This window comes from Gymnogyps californianus, chromosome 3 (assembly GCF_018139145.2).
Source record: "Gymnogyps californianus isolate 813 chromosome 3, ASM1813914v2, whole genome shotgun sequence".
In the NCBI taxonomy this organism is placed as follows: Eukaryota; Metazoa; Chordata; class Aves; order Accipitriformes; family Cathartidae; genus Gymnogyps; species Gymnogyps californianus.
This window is the reverse complement of record NC_059473.1, coordinates 105,335,692-105,362,373: the sequence shown is the minus strand read 5'-3', so window position 1 is coordinate 105,362,373 and position 26,682 is coordinate 105,335,692. Positions and strand designations below refer to the sequence as shown.

Genomic DNA, 26,682 nt, shown 5'->3' with positions numbered 1-26,682 from the left:
TTCTAGTCTGTTTGCCAAATAGACCTGATGCAAACATTGTTTCAGCGGTGCTAAATTTTTTACTTAACTGTATTATGCCTCTTTTTTCAGTTTGAGGTCATTACCCTAATGGGGAATCAGAAAGAACAGAGAATGTTCTGTATTGTATTAAAAGAGGTGTTATGAAAAACTGTGTGCTGATTACTGATTTTTTAATAGAATATGCCATGGTGCAGTTACTCATAAGAGGTTTGCATGAAACACCATGCCATATAATATGAGTGCATTGGCGGTAAGACAGCTCCTTCAATCTTGCATCCTGGTTAAACCATTTTAAATGTGCTGGGTTTGGTTGTTGGTTTTTTTCATTTGGACTTGCGCGAGTTTATAGCTTTCTTAAAGGGAGCTGCTTTTTAAGGTATAATAATCTTTGGAGGGATTTACCAGCTCACAAAGCCAAATGACTGACACCCTGTCTCAAGGCATCGCCTACTAACACAACCCAGAAAGAGGTACATTCTTTCTCTGAAATGTCATTGGCATTGCTGTTTACTTTGTGATCGCTGTTCACACCTAGATTTCTATCAGCCAGTTCTTGCCTAGCTGTATATTCCCCTTTTTGTATTAGTGCACGTGATTGCTTCTTTCTAATAGCTGTACTTTGCCTGGTCTCTGTTGAATTTTATCTTCTGAATTTTGAACACACTGACTTTGTCAAGATCATTTTGAATTCCGATGCTGTCTGGTAAAACGCTTTTTATCCCTAGAGAGGTATGAATGTGGTTCCTCTGCAATTGTGTAAATCATTGTTGAAAATGCATTATAGTCCCATATTTGGGCCTGCACTGAAGATGTCCTCCAAGTTTGGTGACTCCAAGTTTGACGACTGACACTTGATAATGGCAGGAACGTTTTGGATTTTTTTTCCCACAGTTGTGTTTCTCTGTAGTAGTGGTTATATTCAGGTTATAATTAACAGGATCGTTTATTAAAATCTGCAGCAGTATCACCAACCATATTAAAGTCATTGTTATATTTGCTCATCAGCAGGCAATTGCATTGGCTTTACTATGCTTGGCAAATTCTTACTACCTGTTTATAGATTGTCTTATATTCTTTTTATAGCTTGTTTTTTTGATAGCTTGTTTTGCAATATTTTGACTTTCAAAGCTAGATTAATGTGTTTCTGATTTCCTCACTCTTTCTTTTTCCCAGTAGATAGAGGTGTTGTGTTTGCTATTCTGCTACTTCCTCCTTGTGTTCTTGAAGGTGATCTCTCTGTTGAGACTGCTTTGGCTAGTTAGAAAAGTTCTCTACAGTGATTCATTCTCTGAAGCTTGATATGTCTGCCTTTTCTAAATATTCTTCAGCTTCTTTTCTTTTGCTAGTCTGATGTTTAAAATGCATTTTGTTTGGCAGCTGATTATAATTAATTTTTCTATGTATGAAAACTGAAGCAAAGTGTTGAACACTTTAGCCATCTCTGTGTATCATCCATATTTTTGTCTTCTGTCCAACTAAATAATGATCTCTTCCTTTCTTTTGTCTTCCCATGACTGCTTAATGTATTTATAGACTTTTTCCTCATTGCCTTTTATGTCTCTAGCTAATTGAAACACATTTTGCACCCCAGCCTTTTGATTTTTAATATGGGGCATGTGAGCTATCCGTTATGCTTATCATTAATCATGTGCTCTTGTTTCCACTTTTAAAATGATTCTTTTTCTATTTTCAGGTCATTAAAAAACTACTGATGCAGTTAGAATTGTCTCTTCATATTTTTCCTACCTACAGTTCAAAAGGGGTTTGCTTTTGTGTATTCAATATAGTTTCTCTCAGTAGGTAGTGGCTCTCGTGCTCCTTTATCCTTCAGATTATTTTCTTGAGAGATCTTACTGTGGATTTTTTTTCCTCTTTTAATCTGTTTTTTAACTCAGAACAAGGACTTCAAATCTTTTTTTCATATAGTAAACTTCATCATTTCATGATGACCCCATATTAGCTCTGCCCTGCCGGTTGATTCCCCTATTAGTTAAAACCAAACCTACAATAGCTCCTCCCCAGTAACTTTTTCCAACTCTTGAAACTTATGGAACTTTTGCATTAAAGGTTTGATGAATTATATATCCTAAAAAAAAAAAAAAAATAGTCCCCTGAACCCCTACCTGCTCCTTGGCAATGACTGTTTTCTCTTGCTAGATCCACCCAGAGACATTCAACAGGTTCTCAGTTCTTCCTGAATTTCAGAATAAGTGTTCTAGATATGCAGTTCAACACCTCCTTCCCTGTGCTTGTTAAAAAGCAATTTCTTTCACTGTGTCTCTGTGATATCTATGATGTGTATAGGTGCTTTTATGTTTTCCTTACTAGTACCCTAATATCTGACATTTTACCAGAAGATTCAGATAAAAAGTCCGTTATTCTCACTCTTATTTCTCTTATAGCCTTTCTGCAATGTCTAATTTCTAGATTTGTATTTTATGAGTAAATCTGTGTTTTGTAAGTACCTGTGGGCTTCTTGCAACCACTTACTCTTACTCTACTGCAATAGCAAGACCTCGTTCAACTGCCTCATATCCCAGCTAAAAACTCTTTCTGCTTCCCATCAGGTACTATCAGTTATCTCCGTGGTCTTTAGGGAGATTCGTGAGATTCAGTTTCCCTTGGGATTTTGCCAAGGCAATGTGCCATTGTTCCAAGGTTTTAGGATGCACATATGCATACACAATCATTTTGTCTGTCTGTAAATCTTCCCCTTAAAAGGTTAAGGTATGTGTGTAGGTGGCTAATCCCGAGTTGTTTCACACCTGACAAGATAATGACATGAGGAGCTGCAGGATGCCACAGATAGCCAAATGGGACTGATGTACCTGTAGATGACCCGTCCTGTCCTTTGGTGACGTTCATCAGATGGCCACGTGAGAGACAGCAGGACACTGTAGATAATGAAAGGGAACCACTAGTTGAATAGAACTGAGGACCAAGGCAGGAAGTACCAGGGTAACCCTATCAGAATCAGCAAATAAGCATATAAAGTCAGCAAAACCAGAGCGAGTGAGGAAAGGGAAAATAGAGTGAGCTGTTTATTTGAGAGGGGATGAGGGTGGTAAAAAGGAAGAGCTTGGGAAGGGGGCAAAAGGGAGTATAAGGTGAAGCAAGTCATCTGCTTGGAGCTATTTGGGGGTACCTGTTGAGTAGCTTGTTCATGATCAGTGCAGTCTGTGGCAGGACAGCATATCTGTTGCTGCTGTGGCCATGCTGGTGTCTGACTGGCTTTGGCAGTTGCAGGAACTGGGATGCTCTCCCTAACGCCAGTGAGGGACCTCGCGGAAGAATGGACTGGACTTCCTAACAAAAGCCTTGTAAACTCACTCATCTCAAAGTTGTGAAAGTTTGTAGGTTTTGTAACTACAGCTAGGCAGCTAGGGAAGGGAGAGAGACCCAAATTTGATCAGATTGACGGAAGGACTTCAGTCTCAGCTCCTAAGTCAGCTGCGTAAGCAATAGGTGTGTGCCCATGGGCCAGTCAGCGCATAGTACTGGCACACGGCCGGGCAGCAGCTATTAAGAAGCCTGGGAGAAAGACTGGGATGAGTTTAGGGAAATATAGGAAAAGAGGAATGGAAGGAAACTGGAATTACTACATGAGGGACTGGGAGAACCTAGAATACAGTAATAGGTATGTAAGGAGCAAGGACATAATTGGAAACAAAAAACAAAAGACAAATGCTTTTGTAGCCCCTGCCTATGGAACAATGTATTTCAAATCCCCATGGATTTCCTCCGACACGTTTTTGGGTGAAGAGGAATTATTTATTTCGCTTCCTTTTTCCGCAATGAATCATCCTAATCTTTCAGGAAAGTAATCATCACAAACTTTAGACTTTAACTGTGATAAAAATACCATTTTTTTCCCTTGCTTTTCTTTCAAACTTTATCTGCCAATTATTTCTATTGTTCTGACTCGGCACTGATAAAATATCACTCTTATTCTCACAGAACTAACATCATCTGCAAATTATCTCCTTTGTTCTGATGTCTTTTCCATATAATGTTCACTCACTTCACTTATGACAAGCAATCTTTGTGTCATTCATTTGGGTAAAGAATGTAGTATGTGTATATCACAGCTCTAGAGCTGTTATTGTGCAGATCCCAGATGAAATTTTCTACTGTCCTCTAGTGTGCTGTGTTCACAAAAATAAAAACAATTAGCCAAATAAAATTTTCTTGTCTAATCAAACATATTTGACTTAAAATTCAAATCATCTTATAAATGTAGATAATTTCTGAAAAATTCAGCAGTTTCTAGTCATGGACAACTCAGTTTTAGTCTTCATGATTACTTGCTGCCGTAAGATAAAGTACTAGTGACCCCATCTAAACTAGACAAATAAGGAGGTAGGAGCCAGTGGCTTTGATTCACAAGGTTTTGACACTGCTGTGGTTATGAATTATACCTTTGGCCCTGCTGTCTTACCTGCTGGCCTTGGTAGCCTTGCCATCTGCATCTCTTCTCTCTTGTGACCTCAGGTACTGCAAAAGCCTGCCTGTTTTCAGTTTATGTGTCCCTCAGCTCAGAAAGACTAGAATTATGAGACCAAAAAAGACCAAAGCCTAAATGTACCATCCAAGCAACTTGACATAGTAGGGGACGTCAATCTGACTTCAAATCATTCTCTTTTAGCTCTTAAAGTAAAGAAAAATACAGTCAGCATCCCTACTCATACACCACTGTAGTTGCTTTTCTCTTAACCCTTTAAAGACTGCTTTATCTGTTTGTAAACAAGAATCAGCATGGTTAAATCACAATGTTCTGAGAAGCTGTAGGTATTCAAGTAATTCTCCTTGTTTTCTTTGCAATTTGATAAAGCAAATTGTGCTATTATGAGTAAGAATTGCTGAAATTTATTAGTGAAGTAGAAAAATAAGATAGGACAATTTATCTTAAACAAAGTTTCTTTTTTAATCTTTAAGTTTATACAGTAACCATTTTTTACTTTTCCTTTGCTATCTCAGAGTGCGTTACAGTTGAGCACAGTAGCTCCATATACTATTGCTTTTTCAATGTACAAAAATGGTTTTGATGTCTTTACAGACGCAGTTTCTCCCATCTATATTATCATCTCATTTTTGCCTGGTAACTTCCTATGATATATGGTAAAAGCTATGAGAAAAATTAGGTGTTATATTGTGAATAAATTATCTAAATATTCATGTCAGCCTTTATGTGGAAAGATTAATACATATTTGCACAGAACACTTGTACCATAAACATCATGCTACATTCCTTTGTAGACTATATATGCAAAAAAAACCCTGCTTTGAAATTCTCTGTAATATATTGATTAAACTTACTAGGACTTTTTTTTTAAATATTCCTTTGTCTTTATAACTGAAATTACAAAGATCTGACTTAAACTGATCTAAGCTAGCTTTCTGTACAGCAGCAACAAAAATCTCAATTTTAAGTGTGGTTTGTGAGACATATGCTGGGATCCTCTGAGGAATGTTCACTTCCCAGTAACATGAAGTGCCATTTGCTATCTCGGTGGGACTTGCCAGATATTGAATGTCAAGCCTGTCACTGGTTCATTTGTACATTTTGGACCTTAGAATTGTGTCATATGGGGGAGGAATGAAAGTGAGAGAATGGCAGAAAAATATACTTGCAGGAAGGAAAATACGTTTCTCTAGAGACACTGGTATATATTTAATTGCAGCTGTTAAAAGCACTTGTCTGGCATGATGGGTTTGGCATGATGCCTTGCATCAAAGAAGGCTGGCTATACTTCATCCTCTGCAACCAGAGAGAGGCAGCTGTGGCTGCTGTCATAGTCTTTGCAATCTTCATGCCCTCCATGCTTGGGTGACTTGATTGCTTTGCGTAGCTCCTTGCCACCTCTGTCATTTTTTGTGTGTGCACTGCACACACTGGGCAGCATAACTTTGCCTTGCCTATGCTGTCACCTATAGGCATATCAACAACTGCCCTCTTACTCTAGATATCATGAGCAGTGAAGGGAAGATCATTACGTGTATGCTTTACTTCCGATGAGGGGGAAGAGGGTGGGTTATATTAAAGTTGGAATATTTTAAATGGATAGATTTTTTTGTCCAATATTGCTGTGGTAACTGGCAGGAATCTGAGGTAGGTGTTACGAAATTTATACAATAGCGCCTATCAATTTTCCTACAAGCCTAATATAATTTAACGACCTTTCTGTATGCCATTTTAACAAAACTTGAATGTCATGATTCCTGTTTTATAAACGCCTACTTTATTCCTCAGCCACTGCAATCTAATATATTAATATGGTCTCAGTTGATTTGTAACAGTATTGTTTTAGCTTTATAATGACAGATTAAACAAATAATTTTAATAAGATTACTCTCGTAGAAGGGTGTGATTTTCCAGCAAATAGGATTGTGGAGCTAATTTTCTGGAACCCGCTCCCCCCAACCACGTTACCTCAAGCATATGCTGGTAGCCAGCACATCAGCTTTCTTCATGCCCCTTCAGAAAAGCAAAAATGACACTAAAGACAGAGGCAAGGCAGATAGAGACCTAGCCTTTACTCAAGGAGCAAGAAGCCCTTTTGTAGCTTTAATAAAGATCATTAATATAATTCTTAATCATTATTATTTTCCTTCCCTGGGCAAAGTTAAGAGCAGGAAGTATTTATTTCGTCTGCCCTTGCCTGTGTTTTTGACCTTATTTAGTCCATGAAGTTAGAAACGAGTGACGACCACTGATACCAGGAAGCTAATAGAGGAATTTTGCTTTCCATTATTCCCCTTAAGACGTTGTCATGCCCTAGCTCATGTACAGGCTTTCAGGGAAATATCAGTTACTGAAAGATTATTTTTTTTAGTTCTCTATGAAAATGTATGTTAGGGCATTCTGACCCATACCCACATGACTGTAACATTTGTATCCCCCAATGGCCACTTGTTCACATTCAGAAAAATCACAGTCCTTTCTCTAACTACTTGTCGAACAGTAAACTGTCAACATAAAAAAATAAAATCACTTGATGGTACCCACTGGAGACAAAACAGTGGAAACACTTGCAAGAACCTTTGAGCACAAGGCATTATTTTATGATTAGATTTTAAATGCACCAGAATTTTGTAAAACATACCTAACTCTTTCAGACACAGTGCTCTTTTCTCCAACTTCATAGAGAAAGGAGAATGCAGCTGCTTTTTGGGGGAACCTTTATAATAAGCCAGTCTGTCTGGCTGCTGGGTTGGTAGGGAAAGAGTGACAGCTTTGAATGACAAGCAGAAAAGTAGCCAGCACTGATTATTTAGACTAAGGGCCAAAGGGAGAGACATAACAGATTGCAGCAGCCTTTTGCAGTTTATTTTTTTATTAAAGTGGCACAAATCCGTTTCCTGCTTCTTCTCATTTTCTACCTGAAAAAATTCTTTACAAAACTAACAGAACAAGGTTGCAACAGAAACAGTAATAAAAATATCAGTAGTATTTGGGAACCTTCTTGTTGGATGGTAAAAGCATGGATTTGCTTTAATGATATTTAACATATTGCAGGTTTCATCATGCCTGTGACAGACACCTTTACTAAAAGTTGGTTTCTGTGAAGAAGAGCTATGATGTTTATTACATATTCCATGACTGGGGAAAGAATTTCCTGCAAAATCAAAAACTGCTAGATTTTGAATTTGTTGAACATTACATAATGAAAAGGAATGATTTCTGTATCAGGTTGGATCAGCCATGTTTCAGGGTTGTGCTGTGTTGGGATGCTTTTCTTTGTAAGAGACGCTGAACTGCATGAACTGATGTCGTTTGAATACCTTTCAGAGAGTCCTTCCTTGTATCCATGCTCTTTTTATGGAACAGTTTCCTGAACTGGGCTTTTTCTCATGGTATACGTAGTCATATGTTTTCATAGGAACTATATGGCATCACAGAAGTGGCTAGGAAGCTTACTTGTTGGAGAGAGAGGAGGCCTGAGAAACAGGAGCAGCAAAACAGACTTTGACCAAACTAAATCAAACAGTACAAAGAACATTTCCTTTCTGTCTGATAAACTAAAGTTAAACATTTCAGCTTAGTCCAAGTTTGGTGTAATTTAACCTACAAAACAGGTTGATGTTTTAGTTTTACACCAGTTGTGGATAAAAGCAATTGCTGAAATGTTGAACTTTACCATTGGTTAGAAATTCTGATTTGTGTTAACTAAATGTCATGGTTTAACCCCAACTAGCAACTAAGCACCATGCAACTGCTCGCTCACTCCTTCCCCCCCGGTGGGCTGGGGAGGAGCATCGGGAAAAGAAAAAAAAAGCAGAACTCATGGGTTGAGATAAGAACAGTTTAGTAATTGAAATAAAATATTATAATAATAATAATAATAATAAGGAAGATACCAAAATGAGAGAGCTAAAACCCAAGAAAGACAAGTGATGCACAATGCAATTGCTCACCACTTGCTGACCGACGCCCAGCCAGTCCCCCAGCAGCGATCAGCCCCTCCTGGCCAACTCCCCCCAGTTTATATACTGAGCATGACGTCCTATGGTATGGAATATCCCTTTGGCTAGTTCGGGTCAGCTGTCCTGGCTGTGCTCCCTCCCAGCTTCTTGTGCATGTCCTCGCTTGCAGAGCATGGGAAACTGAAAAATCCTTGACTTAAAATAAGCGCTACTTAGCAACAACTAAAACATCAGCGTGTTATCAACATCATTCTCACACTAAATCCAAAACACAGCACTGTACCAGCTACTAGGAAGAGAATTAACTCTGTCCCAGCTGAAAAGAGGACACTAACCTACCTTGTAATTGATGCTAAGTACATAGGGTATCAATGAATTAGAATGTTACTTTAAAACTAGTCTTAATTTGTACAATAAATACGTTATTCCCAAAGAAAAATGGCAATGTAATTCTATGCAGGTATATGAACCTAGAAGCATCCTGGGGTACAGGTAAATTTATGGTTGTATCGTTATATGAAGATAAGACTGCATGTTTCCCACCTACCAGGTAGAAAAGAGGAAGCAGGTAAAGGAACAGGAAAAAAATATTTGGCATACAAAAATGTACAGTAAAGGTCTTATTCTTTCTTGTAGATGTGGGTTGAAAGTACTCCAAAGGACAGTCAAGCTCTAGGGAAATGTTCTGAAGAACAGTAATTTAGAGATTCTCTGTTCTGTTAAAAAAAGTTTTACTGTGATTTTTCAATATTGATTCAAAAGTACGTTGAGATCACTAATTCTCTGCAAACTTAAGGGATGCAATCAAAGAAAACATTTATAAATGTGTTCTGTTCTTCGATCAAACTGTAATTAATACCTGGTATATATCAGCCATTTTATTAAAGTTCTTCTGCTGAATATATTGGCTCTGATGACTTGTAGTAATTTACTAATTCAAAATTAGATTTGTGCTGAACACTCCAATGCCACATTGTATTTGGAAAGCAACCAAGTTGTTTGATTAATGCTGGAAACTAATGAAAAGTATCTTATAGATTCATGACCTATGTTCCTATGTTACAGTAGCCTCGTCCTCTCTCCTCCTGTTCCTTATAAACAACCTTCGTCCCACCCCAAGTAATATCTTCACTTCCTCTGTAACATCTGCTAAGCCTCCCTATTCAAAGTACACTTGGGTCTCTCCCATGTCCCCTAGATCCCAGCTGCTGGGGAAGGAGCAGCTTGTATAATAGCTGATTTCAACATAATACTTGTGCTGATTGGGAGACCAAACAAATCTGATAGTTGCTGAGCTTGTACGGCTGCCTTTCCAATGGGGGTCTTAATTTGGGTTTCTGTTTCCTCTGCCCAGATGTCAATATTCTCAGATCTTTTAGCAACTTGTCTTCTAGGTGTCAAGCTCCCTGTTGGAATGTAGGACAGTGGGCGAAGGTGGTGGGAATAGTGCATAGGAGAGTCAGACAACTGCCAAATGGCCAGACAGTTTGGTCACATATATTTAATCTCCTTATCAAAGCAAAATTTAAAAAGAGCATGAAGTGGGAGCAAGGGAGCAGCTTGTATGTGTACGTCCTGGTCCACAAATGGACCCCAGATTAACGGCACCGACACTGCTCTAGAGCCTCCCCAGTATTTCTGAATTTAACTCTAAAGCAACCTCATTCCTCCCAGCCCATCTGGAGCTACCTACAATACACCCCTCTCTGATCCCACAGATGACTCGCCCGACCCATGCCCCACAGTCACATATCTCCTCTCCCACAGTGCCCCCACTCCTTCCGAAGCCTTGCCCCCAGCCTTGGTCCTAGTCCCTACCCCAGACTCCCAGTTCAACCCAGAGCCTCCCAGTCCTGTGGTCCCAACCCTTTCCACCTCCACTTCTCCCATGGGACACTCCTGAGCTCAGTGCCCCATACCCATCTGCCTCTTTCCCCAGCCAGGTCCAGGTACTGCGATTTACACCGATACGTCTGAGCTGATGCATTGCCCTTATGTTCTGGATTTGTTCCCAATAGTCACTTGGACCGACTTGTTGGCTGCTGCGACAGCTAAGCATGTCCCTTTCCTTGGGCTCCTCGCTTGCTAACATAGATATCGATGTCATAAGTGATTTTTGCAAGCACAGAGACCTGTTCACAGAGCAGAAATCTGCGCTGGAATAGAAGTGAACACTTGAGCTTATCGGGCTATGGTGGTGATCAAGAAAGAGGAGTGCTTACTTTACAAGAGAAAATGTAATGGGTTGACAAGTTTTACACAGCAAGGGGAAGGCCAAGAAGGGATATGATTGCTCTCTATAAATATATCAAGGAGGGAAACAGCAGGAAGAAAGAAGACTGATATAGTCTAAATGATATTGCCAACATAAGAATAAACTGGTCATGAATAAATGTGGGTTGCAATTTAGTAGGATGGTTTTAACCATCCAAGACTGAGGCTCTGAAACAGCGTTGTAAGAGCAGTGGAAAAAAAAATAACCTACTTAGGTTTGGATAGAATTTGTCACGTCATGAATGAGACTGAGAGGCTCAGTCTCAATAGCATTATAAGCCTGGTACTTGGGGAGTACCAACAGCAAACCAAATTTTCATCTGCAATGCATTGCCTCGCCACACACTCCCACGCGTGCCACAGCCAGGTGGAGTATTCTAGATGGTTCTTAATAAATGCCTTGAACACTAATAATATCGCTTTACTTTGTGGAGTATCTATCTATTAATGTAACCTGCTATCATCTTTGCCTTCTTTTTTCCAGCAGCTGTGAAATGATTTGATGGTTTTAATTATTTTTCATAATAACCCCCAAATTCCTCTCTTGATTAGCTTGCTAGATGAGATTTCCATTTAGTACATATTCTCTAACTTGATGTTTGGTTTCCCTGCTAATTATCTCACATTTTTTCTGTGTTAAGCTGCATTTACCATCTGCTCATCCAGTCACAAAAATATAATGGAAAATCTTTTGAATCCGATTGCATTCTCTTAATTACTGGCTCTGTCTCCAGTTGTGTTATTACCCACAGATTGGAAGATCTTGGGCCAAATAATTGATAAAAAACAGTGAGATTCCTTTGATTTTGGCTGAGCCATGGTGACACATACCGAGATCCTGATCTTTCACTTCCTACTGTTCTACATTTTAAGATCCCCGTCTTTCAAAAAAATAAATGTCTGAGTCACGCTTCTCTCAATTTTCATATACGGTATTGATGCTGTGTTTCCCACACTTAGACCAAGCTCCTACTGTGAATGAGTATTTCATTTAGCTATACTCTGAGTGCTCTCTCCAGGGAATTCATACGAAGTTAGTAGCACTTCCGAAGAGCTTCAGTGTTTCAGTAAACATGAACTGAGCATTCATTTGTGGCTATGCATATGTGAACTTCTGCAGATGTTTTGCAATGCCAATGCTTACAGCATTTTAAAAAAAACACCTTTAAATTCTCATATGTATCTTTTCTTCTTTCTCTGCACCTATTGATTTTTTTTTCAGCTTCTCAGTGTTTCTGTATACCATTTTGGTGTGATTATTTTAAGCCTTACACTTTGATTCTGTGGTGCTTGTTACCTCCTGGTACTTGTTACCTTACCTGATGAAGAATATGTTCTTTTTGTGAGTTGGTCTCTTCACTCTTGGTTCTTGTTACCAAGCTCTTTCTCACAAAGTCCATTCTTATCCTTTGTTCCTGTCTGTATATTTGCGGATCTTTTGCTAGATTCTACGTAGGAAAATCTCTCTTTCATGATAGACTCTCATTTCCAAATCAGCTGAATTGGATTTTGGAGCTATTACAGAAAGGAGACCTACCATGCAAACTGTTCAGAACAGTTTCTTTCCACTGTGGAAAAATGTTTCCTATAAGCATAACCCTTGTAAATTGTTAGTTTGAACAGTGTGGCTAAAATGTCGTGGCAAGGACATGAAGTCATAAGGAACACAGGTTTATTGCAACATTTGATCTTGTGCATCAGCAATAATAATATTCTTTTCGAAGGCCTTTTTAAAAGCAGAGTTTGGGCTTCTAGTTAGCTGGACAAGCAAGCTGAAGAAGTGCTTAAAAAACACCCGGATTTCCTCAGAGCTACCAGTTCTTTTGTATTCCTAATCATTGTTTCAACAGCAAGATGCCATTGATCTCGATTTTTCTGCTTAACAAAAAGAAATATCAGATGAATGGTAATTGTAAGCATCGCATTCAATGCCTGCAATATGAGGCAATGCTAATTTGGGGATTTACCTGAAGCTTTGTTTGAGAGATTATTTCTTCTCCCCTCTCAAATGTAATTTAACTTTTTCACATGAATACTTGTCTTTTCCAATTTTCTTAATTTATTTATGCTGCAACTTATTATTGCGTTAGCATAATCAGAATATGTATATTGTTATCTCTCTTAATTGACAGAAAATAAGGTAAAGAGGAGGGAATAGGTATTCTTAAATTTCCTTTATTTTTGCTGTATGGGCATTTAAGGATCTCCTAATCTGGACCAATTTCAAAGCAGACACATTTTAGAAAACGTATGAAAGAGTACTTCTTTCTGCTGAAATCAGTGTTAATATTTAGCTGTTTGCTTTTGTAGGTTTTGCATCCCATGTAATTATAGGAAAGCATGTAATTTCACATCCAGAATTTTATTTTACTGTTATGAAAAATCATTTAATTAATTATTTATTTTAATGCTATGGGACCAGATGCAACTAAAATTACAACCCTAGAGAAAATCTTGTGTGCCTTCAGAACATGGAAAGATTAAAAATATGTGTAGAAATGGTTTATGAATATTCTCAAAGTATTTGGATTCCTCCAGGTAGTTTAGATGTTAAATGAATTTTTGTTGGGTTGTTATTGACATCATAAAACTAGGCTAGAGAACTTATACCATAAAACTTCATGTAAGCCAAAGCATTTTTAAGTCTAACAGATAGATTCATGTTACTACTAGTACATCATACGATTATTTCATGAAGATGGTATGATTATTAAAAGGGCCTGAAATATTAATGAAGAATTATATATGTTGGGAAACTTGTTTATGTTTGGACTCCATCTTAGCCAACGTTATGCTTTACCGGTTTTCAACCACATCTGAGGTGCAATAGTTTTTGAGGTCAAACAGTACTTGTCTAATTACATCATCCAATAACTGAAATATTTTAAATAAGAAAACTTAGATAAATAGTGCTGAAAAATAGCTATGGTAAATCATGTTGTTGTTGTTTTTTTTTTTTTTAAGGATGAAGTATTAAATCTGACAGACAGCTAATTTCACACCTGTGTATGTCTGTTTTCTGTCGGTTAGTAATTCAGTGGTGTTCCTGTGATTAACAGAATTTAGCATTATAAACTAGTCATTTATGACATTTATTTATGAGTAACGTGTGTATAATTATTTATCATTTTACTGTTGAAAGCTGGATCATAACTTTTTCATTACTTGTCTCTTGCAATATTATCAATATTATCTCCTTGGTAATAATAATCTTCTTAGTTTCAAATTTTCAGGAATTTACCCCTTAGTTACATCTTGTAAATAACTTGATGGAGGCCAGTAAAATTGTGGAAATCACACAATGTGCATGTTTATAATCTCCAAATACATGCCCAGTCCTGCAGATAACCTCGCTTAGGTGACTATTTAGGGGTCAATCAGCAGAGTTTAGTATGGTTATCTAAAAGAAAAGGCTGCATTAACAACAAACTTCTCGTGATTGAAGCAAATTTTCTCCCATTTAAATATTCAGACAGAAAAACAAACTGAGGGTGGCAGTTTCTTGGCATAGACTTTGAACACTGGATCATAAAGAGAAACTGCTCAATTAATCTGTAACTTTTCATTTTTTCATATAAACTTGCTTCCAGTATCTTGTTAGGAAGTAGAGAAAAGTTCTTATTATTCTAAGATTGAAAGAGACAGTTACAGTAGAAATTTTATTTAATGGATTTGGAAGGAAAAAAAAATTAGTTCTGAAGAATAGAGAAACTGATTTTACTTTAAACTCAGTTGACTAATCTGAGAAATTACAGGCACTTAATATGGACTAGTGTTTTTTCTGGACTCCTGCGTTTTTACTGTCTTGAAAGTGATGTGTAATTATACAACTTCATCTTATGTTTGACACAACAAAACTTTTAGTTTCCAAAAGGCAATAACATTCAGATGGGGCTATTAACAGTATCCTGCCCTTAGGCTAGACTGGTCAATGAAAGTTTGCTCCAATGACGGTAATGCCAATGATTTGTACTTAATTAGCTGAGTATATTATACGTTAATTTAATCTTGAGAGTTTTATGAAGGGTTTAATATATTAATAACAATGTCTAAAATACTTGCAAGGCTTGTGCTGAGATTCTAGTTTCAGTGATGTTTAAGAATCAGACAAAAGCATCCCATACGAGTTTTGGGTGTTTGCACTTCAGGTTTCCTGAAGTTTCTATGCAACACATAGAGATCCATGATACTTAGTAGTTACAACTATGGCATAGTGCGTGTTAACAATTTTTATTTTGACCTTAGGGCTCCTTTCAATGATTGTGCTCTGTACATAGACTCCTAATACTGCAGATCTGGACTTCCTTGTAGCTAACTATTAAAAAAATCACCAGACCATTGCAAAAGTATAAAGGAAGTGAAGGTCAAATCAGTGACAGAGAATGCTAGCTTGCTGCAGTAATCTAAAAGGTGAGGTTGGCTGAAAGAGGTACACGGTGCTGTGTACATGATGTACTGAAGAAAGAAAAGGGACTCATACAGTTGAAATGAAATAGTAAATTTAAATCTGCTGTTTCAAATTTGCTTTTGGCTATTTAAGGTTGAATTTATGAGTGTTTCTGCAAAAAGATCAGACTATTTTTTAGTCATTGAATTCCCTATCTCAATTTTAGCTTCATGAAATATTTTTGGACTCTCAGCTCCTATTTCATTATTGCAATTTTACATCTTTTTGTCAAAGGGTGTATCTACAATTCTGATTAATATTCATTTAGTTGCAATTGGAATTTTGGATTGTTTTTGTTTATGAACGTTGATAAGGAATGTTGGCTATGGAAAACTTCATGCATAAAGAGTTTCCAGATATGCCCAATTTTGCACCTTGTTCCAGCATAGGGGCTTTGTACAGGTGTGGATGCTCACTTCACCAGAACAAGTTAGGAGCTTGGAGTTGAAGTTAGTAATTGTTTTACAGAAAATGACAAACTGGTTTTTTTTCTGTTTAACTCACTGGAAAGTTTCTATTACCCCAAATGAATCTTTATTTTCTATTATAAAAGCTAAAATTAAGCACTCTTGTTATTTTGAGCTTAGGTCTGAGTCCTGCCATGAGCTCTTTGTGCCTTTGTAATGGTTATGACAGAGGTCACGTTTATATTTCCAGTGAGATGGAAGTGTTTGAAATCACAACAGAGCAGACCCTTTTTTTTTTCTGAGAATGTTCAAGATGGAAAGGGAAGCATATTTTTTGTCAGTTCACTTTTAAATTTTTCCAGATTAGGTTTATTAACACTTATTTGTTTGGTGGCAAACACTATATAGCATAAACAGATTTTTGTTTCATTCAAGTTTAATATTTCACACTAAATTTGTGTTTCTTGTGTATTTGCTTGCTCCCACCTGAAGACAGCATTTGTGATGGAGAGGAGAGAGTATATGGAAGCTCTTCTCCTGAGATATGCAGATATACTTAGAAAAGTTGTTAGATCTCAAAAGTCATTCTAGACTGGTCAAGACAGAAATCCTTACAGAGGATAGCTCAGTGCTCTTGTAAACAAGCCTTGTTCCCCCAGCCTGTATTTAAGAAGGAATCCATAGTGGATTCTTTCTCAGGACAGTAGAAAAGGCTTATACAACAGATGAGTCCTTGAGCTATGGTCTCTAGCTGTTGGGAGGCATTGCCTGGCATGTCAGAGTTTGCTGCTGTAACCTCCTCAAGTAGTCACTTAGCATGTGAGGTCACTACATATTTGGGACTGAACCAGTTCAAAGCTTTAGTTGTATATCACAGTCCTTTTGTGTTTGAGTGCCCTTTTATTAGGATCTCAGAAGTGTATCTGCAGCAATGAAGACTGGCTGCACGCTGGACTGCATCAGTATAGCTAGTAGGCTAAAGGGAGTGATTATTCCCCTCTTTTTTTGGCACTTCAGATGCTGCAGTTGGAGTAGTGCCCGGTTCTAGCCCCTGCCCCACTCCCACCCCAGTGTAAGAAAGGCATGGACAAATTAGAGCGTGTCCAGAGGATGGCCACCAAGACGGGTGGGGTACTGGAGCACATGATGCACAAGGAGACACTGAAGAGACCTGGATTTGTTCAGCCTGAAGAAGAGGAAGCTAAGAGGAGAACAGAGCTAATTGCTGTCCTCAGCTGCTTAATGGGTCATTACAGCCAGATGGAGCCAGGCTCTTAACGGACATGCACAGTGAAAGGATGAGAGGGAGTAGATAGATGTTGCAGCAAGGAAAATTTCAATTAGACACAAGGAAAAAGCTCTTTATGGTGAGGGTGGTCAAACACTGGAACAGTTGCCCAGAGCGACTGTTGATTCTCCTTCCTGGTGGATTTTCAAAACTTGAGTGGGCAAGGCCCTGAGAAACCTAATGTTACTTAGAAGTTGGCAGTGCTCTGAATTGAGGGATAAACTCTAACGACCTCAGGAGGTCTCTTCCAACCTGTACTGTTCTAAGTTGATATGCATTACTGACTTTACATGAAGGACATCATTCAACAGTCTTGCCCAGATGTGGATACATCCTCGACTTGATCTCTTACCCCTTCCAATGGTTACATCATTTTTTGGTACACCCTTTGTATTTCAAATTACCTCCTTAAATCTGTTTGTCAAATCAACTCCCCACTCCATTTAAATGCTTTTGAAATCTGATTCCTATATGAGAGAAAAGAAGGAGAAAGGAGTTAAAAAATCAATTTAACCTTCAGAGTACCAGAGTATCAGAGTACATGATCTGCTCTATAACTGTGCTGTCCCATTCTATATTTTTTGCCATCTGTCTATTTGGTTCTTTGTTATATCGTGCTCGACTTGGATTTGTACCATTTTTATGTGTTCTTAGGAGGCTCTGAGATTATTGGTGAAATCTCTTAAAATGAGCAAAGTGAAAGAAGAGAGAGAAAAAAAGACAGAAAGTAAAGGAATGGTAATAGATAGCCTGGCTAGTTTTGCATTAGTATGCTGTTGAGATTTGACCCTGAGTCTGCTGAACTCCAATGACACTTGCATTGGCTTCAGAGCGTTTTTGGATCAAGCCTCTGGTTCAGGCTGTCTTCAGTTTTGTATTTTGTAGCACTCTCATGGGTCCTCGCTCTCACGATTTTTTATCACCAGCCCTACTCTCCTTGGTGTTTTTCATAAAGATGCAAAAATGTGATTAGGGGGTGGTAAGTTTCTTTCCCTTGACTGTGAGGAATATGACTCACTTTAACCTTCGAACGTCAAATACTAGAAAATGAGTGTAAAAATGAGGAGAAAAACATGTAGATTTGCTCTTTATAAACACATCTTCTGGTCTTTTTTGGACTCATTCAGGGTATTTGGACTCTCTACTTTGATACTGTGCATTTGAAATGTGTATCAGAAGTGTGCTAAAGCACATCCATTTTATTACTGTGTTTATGACTGCTCCTCTGAAAAGAAAGTATTTGTGTTCAGATCACCAAGAGAAACATTAGCTGTTTTTTTTCTTTCTTGAGTGGTTTATATTTTGCTTTTTATTGCTTCAGTTATTTTTGTTTTCCTATGAAAATATTTGATTGTCTGGTCTCGTAATTCTTTTCTGAAATCTCTTTTGGCTTGGTTAATGCACGTGTAATGTGTAAACTCCATATGGAGAAGGATCTGATGTGCAAGTACTGTGAATAGGTTCTGGCATTGCTTTGAGCATGAACCTTATATTTTTATCTGGGGAAAATAATGGGCTCTTAGTGGTTGCTTTATGCATTTGGTTGGATGTCAGTTCATTTGCTCAAAAGTATACAAAGTTTGCTGCCAGGTTGGTTGATTTTCTTCTGCTTTAGGCTCATTCTATTTTAATAATGGCTATTCTGTATTCTATTTTTATTTAAAGTTCTTTCAGTATCTGCCCTTTTCAGGGCTACTCATTCCCCTTGCTCTGTCTTTCCCAATATAGCCCAGCTGCTAGTCTCTCACAGGCAACAGTTTTTTCTATTGTATTTTTCCTATTCTCCAAAACTTCAGTGGATATTTGTTTTTCCTAACCCCAAGGCCTGATCCTGGGCAGTAAAAGGCCCTTTGTTATGAATACCCCAGTTAAAAGGAAAGATTCAAGAAAGCTGAAATTGCAAACACAAGGGAATCTCATCTTGAGAGTGGTCATACCGTAAGTGATCAGCAGTGAGAGGCAGGCAGGCAGGAAAGTAGGCCCTTAAACTCAGCAAGAAGTGTTTGTAGAAACAGTTTCAGAGGGATGAAATACATGTATTGGCTATATCCACAACAGTTCTAAACAATTGTTGTTATTACGTTTTTCAGTACATGCTGCATGATGAACTGACTGCTGGTAGTTATTTTTATGTGTAAATACTATTGTTCAGAAGAAGAAAAAAGGTTTCAAGATAGATATGTATATATATACACACAAGTAAATGTGTGTGTACATATATATGTATAATTGCATGCTTTTCTTTTTGAAATTATTTTTGTTTATTTCTTTTATGCCTGCTCATGGAAATGGGCCCAAACAATATCTGAGTCCAAATATAGTTGCTTTCTCTTCCTGTTGTGCTATTTGTCAGCACTCAAAATACTGTAAGAAATACAGTATTTTGGTGTAGTGTCATTTTGATTATTTTTGCCACTTCACAGTTTCAAACAAAAAGTTATAAGAAGCACCTGGAATGCTTTGTGGATTTCGCTTGGTTTACATGGATTACATTAATAGGGCCCTTACTGCAAAGGCAGACCAACAAAGTATCCTTGACTTATTTCATTCTCGTGATGGTGACTGCTCAAGGTATCTCTAGTCAAATTCCTGTCTATAAGGATGAGATGAGATCTCATTTGAGTCAAGAAAATAGTGCTGCCCAAAATTAGGTGAATGGCATTCTTAGAAATATAAAAAGGATGTAAGAGTGTAAATATTCTGTTCTACCTGGCAGTTGAAGGGTTCAGGTTGTGTACTTTATTCAGTGTGGGGCACTTACAACTTTACGATATGGCTAAGTTGGAAAGACTCTGGGGGAGAACGGCAAAGATGAGATGAGTATTAGCAACCATGACTGTGAGGACAAATTGAAGGCTTAGAATAGAAAAAAACAAGACCTGAAGGAAACAATAAGTATCTGAATTAGATATTATTATTTTTTCCTAAGTGCATTAAAAATTTTATTCTCCATCTGCATAGTCGAAAGCAATGCCTGTTTGGGCTATATAGGAAAAAGCTCTCCAATTGCAAAGATAGTTTAGCAACAGAGATAATTTACCTGAAGAGGGTTGTATTCCCTGTCATCAGAGGTTTTAGAGAACACTTTAGAAACATTTCTGTAGGTAAAGCTCAAATGTGCTTTGCAGAAGAAAAGCTAGTTCGTTTTTGTAGGTGTCTCTCAATGCCTTACCTACATGGGTGACTGAACACGGAGCGGTAGACCTCCACAGGATTTGCTCTAGCATCAGTGTCGAATAAAGAAGATAATTGTGAATGGGAGAATCTTGGTGGACATGATAAAATCTTGCAGTGTACCTGTAGGTCTGTCATGTTGATATTTCAGGTGATGGTATTATGCAGTGGTAAGATTTCAACCTCCTCAGGAGGAACAAGCTACAGATAAAGACAAAAGGCGTAGCTGAAAAAATAGACCTGAAAAGAGAGAATGGAAAACGTAGTTCATAATACAGTCAGCTTTTATTGGCACTATTATAGCCACATTTAGATACAAATATTGGATTTAAATCCTGAAAATGATTAGAAGTCTCACAGTTTAGCCTTAAATTATACCTCACTTTTCAGCTGCACTAAAGCTCAATATAATGCATGGCTACTCTATGTCTCTTTAAGTGTCGCAGAATTTCGTTTCACTGACATCAGTAAAATAATGTAAAGAGACATTGATGAAATAGTGTCAGAAACAGTTGCATTTCTTGCCATTAGAACCAAAATCTAAAGCACTACCTGCTAAATTCCCTCACTGGAACTTGATCTATTTTTTCATTGCTTTTTAAATTATTATTATTATTTTGCATAAATAAAAGGAAAAAAAGGCAAACCAATAATTGTTTTCTGTGAGGCCAACCATATTTCTCTGTGAAACAAAAATAATTTCCAATTTTCCTCTGATGCATTGAATTCATTCAAATAGGCAGGGATACTCAGTAATTATATAACAGGGGTATCTTTTTTGGCCACTCAGTAAATAGATTTAGACAATAGTGGGGGGAAAAAAGATAAATATAAGCAATAGAGAACATACATGTTTGTAATTAAAATTTAAAATTATATAAAGAAGGGTAGCAGCAAGGAGGAGCTGCAAAGGGTCTCTGGTAGTATCAGATGAAAAGAGAGACAGAAAGGTCTGTTACACAAATGAAGTGGGGATACAAAACTGGATGTGTGGTATTATTCAAGGGGCAGTCAGAAGGGCTGACTGCATCCATTTTCTGAATACAGTGCTGAGGTGACAGGTTATCGCCAGCACTGCTTCTCACCTTTGCCTATTATTTCTTGTCATACTGTCACTTCCATATATCTTGGTCAAATCTCATCGAGGTTGGATTCCATAATCTGGGTAAACCCCTGCTGAGAGCATAGTGTACTTTGAAGTGTAGTTAACTATTAAATACCACCCAGTATTTTCTTTAAACTGATTTAAAATACTACTAATACTGTGTTGTCTTAGTCTTATTACATTATATAGCTTGCATGGGTATTCTGAATTGTAATTTATTTGTAATGGCTATTTTGTATCTTTCATCTGGCCCATATATTGCTTTCTTTATTGTAGCTCTTTATACTAGATTTTATTGTACTTGCACCAGCCATACAAGAAAAGTATACAGAAAGCAAGGAAAGGTGAACACGTTTAGCAGAATAATTTATCTTCACTCTAATTTAAAACTGAATGTTGAACTCAGCTTTTTGGAGAAAGAATGTTGGCATTTACATGTCTGGGTTTATTATTTTTAGTCTTACTTATCATTTAGGTTAGACAAGAAAAACTATCAAAATAAAATAGATTTCATATTATTTGGGAGGAAAAAAGCTTGTGTCTTCATGATAAATTTGTTTCTTCAAAAGATCTTTCTTATGACCTATTTTGTCAGCAAGTTCTTGTATCTGGGAAGATTATTTCTGTTGGCTAGAGAATTTCAAAATGACAGAGTGAGATTAATAATATAAATATAGGTTTTCCTTGTTCTATTGATTTATTGGGTCCCAAATCTCTGAACACTCACCCATCCTAGGCATTTTACTTTTGAGAGCAATGACAAAAAAGTTACTCACATGTGTGAGTGTTTGCAAGAACGAGCATCTTTGTTAAGTGGAGCTGATTAGCAACACATTAAAAAGAAAGAATACCTCCTGTGAAAGTATCATTATAATGCTTTAGATGAATCAGATATGTAGAGGCATAATATATTACTAGGATTTGTGAGAAGGAAAGGCTTAAGAAATATCTTTGAAATGTGGTAATGTCCCTGCTCCTATTCCATCACAACATGCAGTAGCTTAAGCACTGTCACTTTAGACGTCATTTCATCCAGTGTGGGCATACAAAAGTTACTTGTCTGAGGCTGAGATTTCATGATTCCCTTAAGCCAATCTATGGGCTGGCCAGTCCTGGAAAGAGCAGTCTTGGTCTACCCGCGTTTGGCCACACATTCCCTCTTCCCTTGTGCCATACATTAGCGCTGTTATAATTGGCGGGAGACTTGGATCAGGGGACTGATCTTCCTAAGACTTGATTTTATTAATTTATTTTTTTCTGAAGGAACGTGAATACCAAGTTGCATATGGGTCAACAGACAGTGTTCTCATTGCAATAGGCAAACCGCGTACTGGGCTATGCCAGGATGACTATGATCAGCAAATTGAAGAGGTTATTATTTCCCTCTGGTGCTGGTGAGGCTGCACCTGGAGTACTGTGTTCAGTGGTTGGGGCTCCCTACGTCCGGAAGCATAGGGAGAAATTGGAAGGAGTCTAGCAGAGGGTCCTCTGGTCAGAGTAGTTGAAGGAGTTGTGCTTATTTAGTCTGTTGAGGTGAAGATCCATAGCAGACTACAGCTATTTGAAGGAGAGTTACAGACAGGACGGAGCCAAAGTCTTCTTGGCGGTGCTGGGTGATATAACAAGGAAGAATGGCCACAGACTGCAGACTGAGAGATTCAAGTGGGACCTTACGAAGCTGATGCAGTACTGGAGCAGGCTGCCCACTGAGGTTGTGAAATATCCATCCTTGGTAGCTCTCAGGACTTGACTATCAAAGCCCCAGCTGAGCTGCATTCGTCTTGGCGACAGCCCTGCTCTGAGTGGGAGGCTGAACTAGATGACCTCCAGAGATCGCTTACAATGAACATTTCTCTCTTGCCGTGAATGTTATTGTGAAGATGTAGCCTAAGTCTAAGACCTCTTACAACACAAAAAAAGGAATGAGTACTTAAAAAAAGCGATTTATTGATTTATCTCATGCTAACATAGGTTCCTAAGGCAGGTTAGGTGGCTGTTTATTTCCACTAATTGGTAAATCTTTTAAGACTAGTTTAGATTTTGAACATTAATGATGAGACACTCAACCTTAGGTGAGGTGCATCTCAGCTTAAACAATGTCATTTCACCTGAAGGAGTTGTAACTTTTTACACTGTTCCCGTGTCCTTCATTGCTGTCATCTGATCCCAGAACTGAAATTTAATTAGAAAATTTCCAAATTAATACCGGTGTTTAGTATTGAACTATCTTCCAGAAAGATCTTTTCTATCAAGATACAGCAACTTCCTTACAGAGAAAAGAATTTAAAATAAGTTTCAAGACATAGCTTCTTTACAGGATTTTAAGAGTTCTGTATTTCTGTATAATGTAAACCTACAAATATTTGAGTGTGATGTGTATGTTTTATATAATTTTAGTCTTGGAAACTTATGATGTGCAATCTCTCAACAATAATCATAGAATGTATGGATCTAAACAGACTTAATTATTTCTCTCTCTCTCTCTCTCTCTCACACACAGACACTCTGTGAAAAACAGTGCTCCGTACAACCTCCCGGTTATGTTGGTCACGTGTCTAGTAGAAGTGGTTATGTTTTTATTTGTCACTCGATCTGTATGTGTCAAGCACAACAAAAAGGGTATCTAGTCCTCCCCCACAGTGGCAAACTACAGTGAGGAAATGCATAAACAGAGCCTTACTGGTGAATCATCCACATCCACAAAGTCTGCTTCTTACCAGTGTAGAAAGAGAGGTGCTGCTGTCAGTTTGAAATGATTCCCAGCCTCTGGAAGACATACATTGATGAATTAAAACAAAATCCCCCCATGAACTCTCCCTAGGCATGCTAAGGTAGGGGAAGAAACACCTGGCTTGCCCATAAATGTGAGACCTTAAACAAACACCTGAAAGAAGCCCAAAAAAGCAGTGGTCTGGCAGGGATAGTGCTGACACCTAGCTAGCTTTTGGACAACTTTCTGGCACCAGTCGTAGCTGCAAGCCCTATTTTGCGGTTAGACTATCTACCCTGCTGCAGATTGCAATATTGGCACTAATTTATGTTAGTGAGGAAAAGAGGGAAGCTAATAATTTGTACTGTTGACTGGGGACTTTTGGAAGATGGTGTTTAGAGCTGCAAAAGTGTCAGGTAGACTCTTTGGATTGTAACAAACCAGTGAAGCAGTTGTTAGCAGGACGTAGAGGATCAGCAAAAAGTCAGAAGTTCAGAAACCAAGTCTCAGCTTGTTCTTCCTTATCAATCAGGATAATGAACTGCACACAGACAGGCAGCCCCTCTCAGTAAAACCTCACACAGTCTTTGAATTAGAAGTGAAAAAAAGATCTTCTGAGCTGCTTCCTCTGCATCACTTCAGATTGTGGCAAGTGTGTTTTTCATCCAGCAGTGAAAGAAACAGGCCTGTGTTATCTGAGACTAGGCTTTTTATGCTTTTCACTGGGTTTTTTTCTCAAGCTTGCCATTGGGGTGTTGTTTTCAGTTTGTCAGATCTGCTGGGGACACTTGTGAGTCTATCAATAGACAGTTCAACTACATGTTTCATGGTGCTGAACTGCATCAAAATTAATTCCTCTCTATCATGCAACTTTATGCTTTTTTAAAAGTTGTGATCCACCTATCAGCAGCAGAGTTGCCTGGATAAACACAATTTTTCTCGTTCCTTTCCCTCATGCATGCTACAGCCTCTGGCAGTAGTAAAAAAACCAATGATTAACGTTTTTAAAATATATGAAAGATGTAGGGACAAGTACCATTACAACAGTGGGTTACTGTGAGACAGCCTCTTATCTGCATGGAGAAAGTACTTCTAAATAATGTCACAGTGGCACTATAAAGTGCCACTACTCACTGTGTGAGTACTCAATCTACTCAGTGTATGTGTTTCATATTCAGTTTCTGACTTTTTTTGCCTTCGAGTCAAGTTCACAGCTAAAGTCCAGTCTCCTATTTGTCATTCAAGGCTGGAGATAATTTCAGCAAGCTTTTGAATTGCATTTGTATATACCAGGCATGTTAAACTGCTTTTTGTACTGAATTTATATTAAAATGTATATACATGCATACGTGTGTGTGTATGTGTGTGCCTGCATATATATATGTATTTACTTCAGCATACTTGTTGCTGTTAGAGATGTAATTTTTCAGCTGAGTGTTAAAATGGATATTTCAGAGATATGCGATTTAAAATATACTGTGCTGTCTTGTTCTAGTAGGACTTTTTCCAGTGTATCAGAATTATCTGCCAACTTGATTACATTCCCTGTGATTTCAGTTGATTCTTGTATTTGGATTCTAAACAATAGCTTTGTTCTACAGCTTGATACTAACAGTTGAAGCAGCTCAATCTCAAGGGATACTTTAAAATATTTCCTCCATGTGTGTATATATTTGTACATTATGCAAAATAATTTTTAAGACAGCCAACTTCCAAATAGTGGTGTGTGAATAAAATAGTAATTGTACATTTAGAGAATGTCTGTTGTGATGGAGTTTTCTTTCCTTCATTTCTGTACTTGAATATTTTGCAGAGTATTACTACGCATTTACATTGACTGACTTACTCCTCTTGCCTGGGAGGACTTGGAAGTCTTGTATGAGAGAGGAATATAACAACTCTGTCGCTATTACTGTTTGCTACCTCCAATAGTAAAATATTAGGAGGCTTAAACTTTTTATTTGAGTGAATGTTGTCACTGCATTATTGTACATCTACAAATATGAAAAAGTCATGTGGAAGCAAAAAGTCCTGCTACATGAATGCATTCAGCTGAAGTCTATGAAGGTGATAGTTATATAAATGTAACTAGACATGTATAGAGTTCTATTTTAAAATTCTTCCTGCAAAAACTCTGTTTTGAAAGTTATTTTGCAGCTGTTAAAAAATGGGTGCTGAAAATAGAATTGCATGTTTCATGCTAACTTTGAGTTCTGTAAGTTTTGTTATATTTGGATGTAATTATGACAGATCTTAAAATCAAGAAATTATAATTTATCTCTTTTTCTTTGCAGAGTCACAGTGTACACTCTGTGGGGAGCCTGAAGGTGAGTGTGTTTTCCTACTAATATTTTTCAAAGCAGCTAGAGGTAAACACTTGACTCAAATGATACACACGTACGATAGATTGGAAATGGTATCCGAATGATGAGAACCAGTGAAAGACATTCTTCTCTGTGTTAGATACCAAAAATGAATTGAATTAAGCTGAGTAAAGCGCAGTACATGCTCCAGGCAGGAAATATCTTAAAGGACAAATATTCCGCTAGAGCAAAAATTGAAATATTTACTTCTTATTCTTTTGTGTGTTTGTCCAACTAATTTGGGGTAAGAGCGAGTGTGAAGAGACATTTAAGGACATCACTTTGAGGATGGAAAACAAGAAGATTGGACATAAAAGGGAAATGAGAAAACGTTTTTATATTTGATATTACATTTACACAGAACTGTGAGAGGCTAACAATTTTAGCAGGTGAAGTGAATAAATATTGCTTCTGAAATAAAGATAATTAAGCAATAACTGTTATGCAGTGCAAATACATGCCCACGTGA

General features: G+C 37.7%; 1 protein-coding gene across 1 annotated transcript in view; it reads left to right on the top strand.

Moving 5' to 3' along the window:
* DLGAP2 (DLG associated protein 2) overlaps window positions 1-26,682 on the top strand; it is a 392,137-nt gene that overhangs the window by 124,641 nt on the left and 240,814 nt on the right. The window contains exon 2 of the mRNA XM_050893444.1: window positions 26,145-26,177. The gene's annotated coding sequence lies outside the window, so the exon portion shown is untranslated. The remainder of the gene's footprint in view (window positions 1-26,144; window positions 26,178-26,682) is intronic.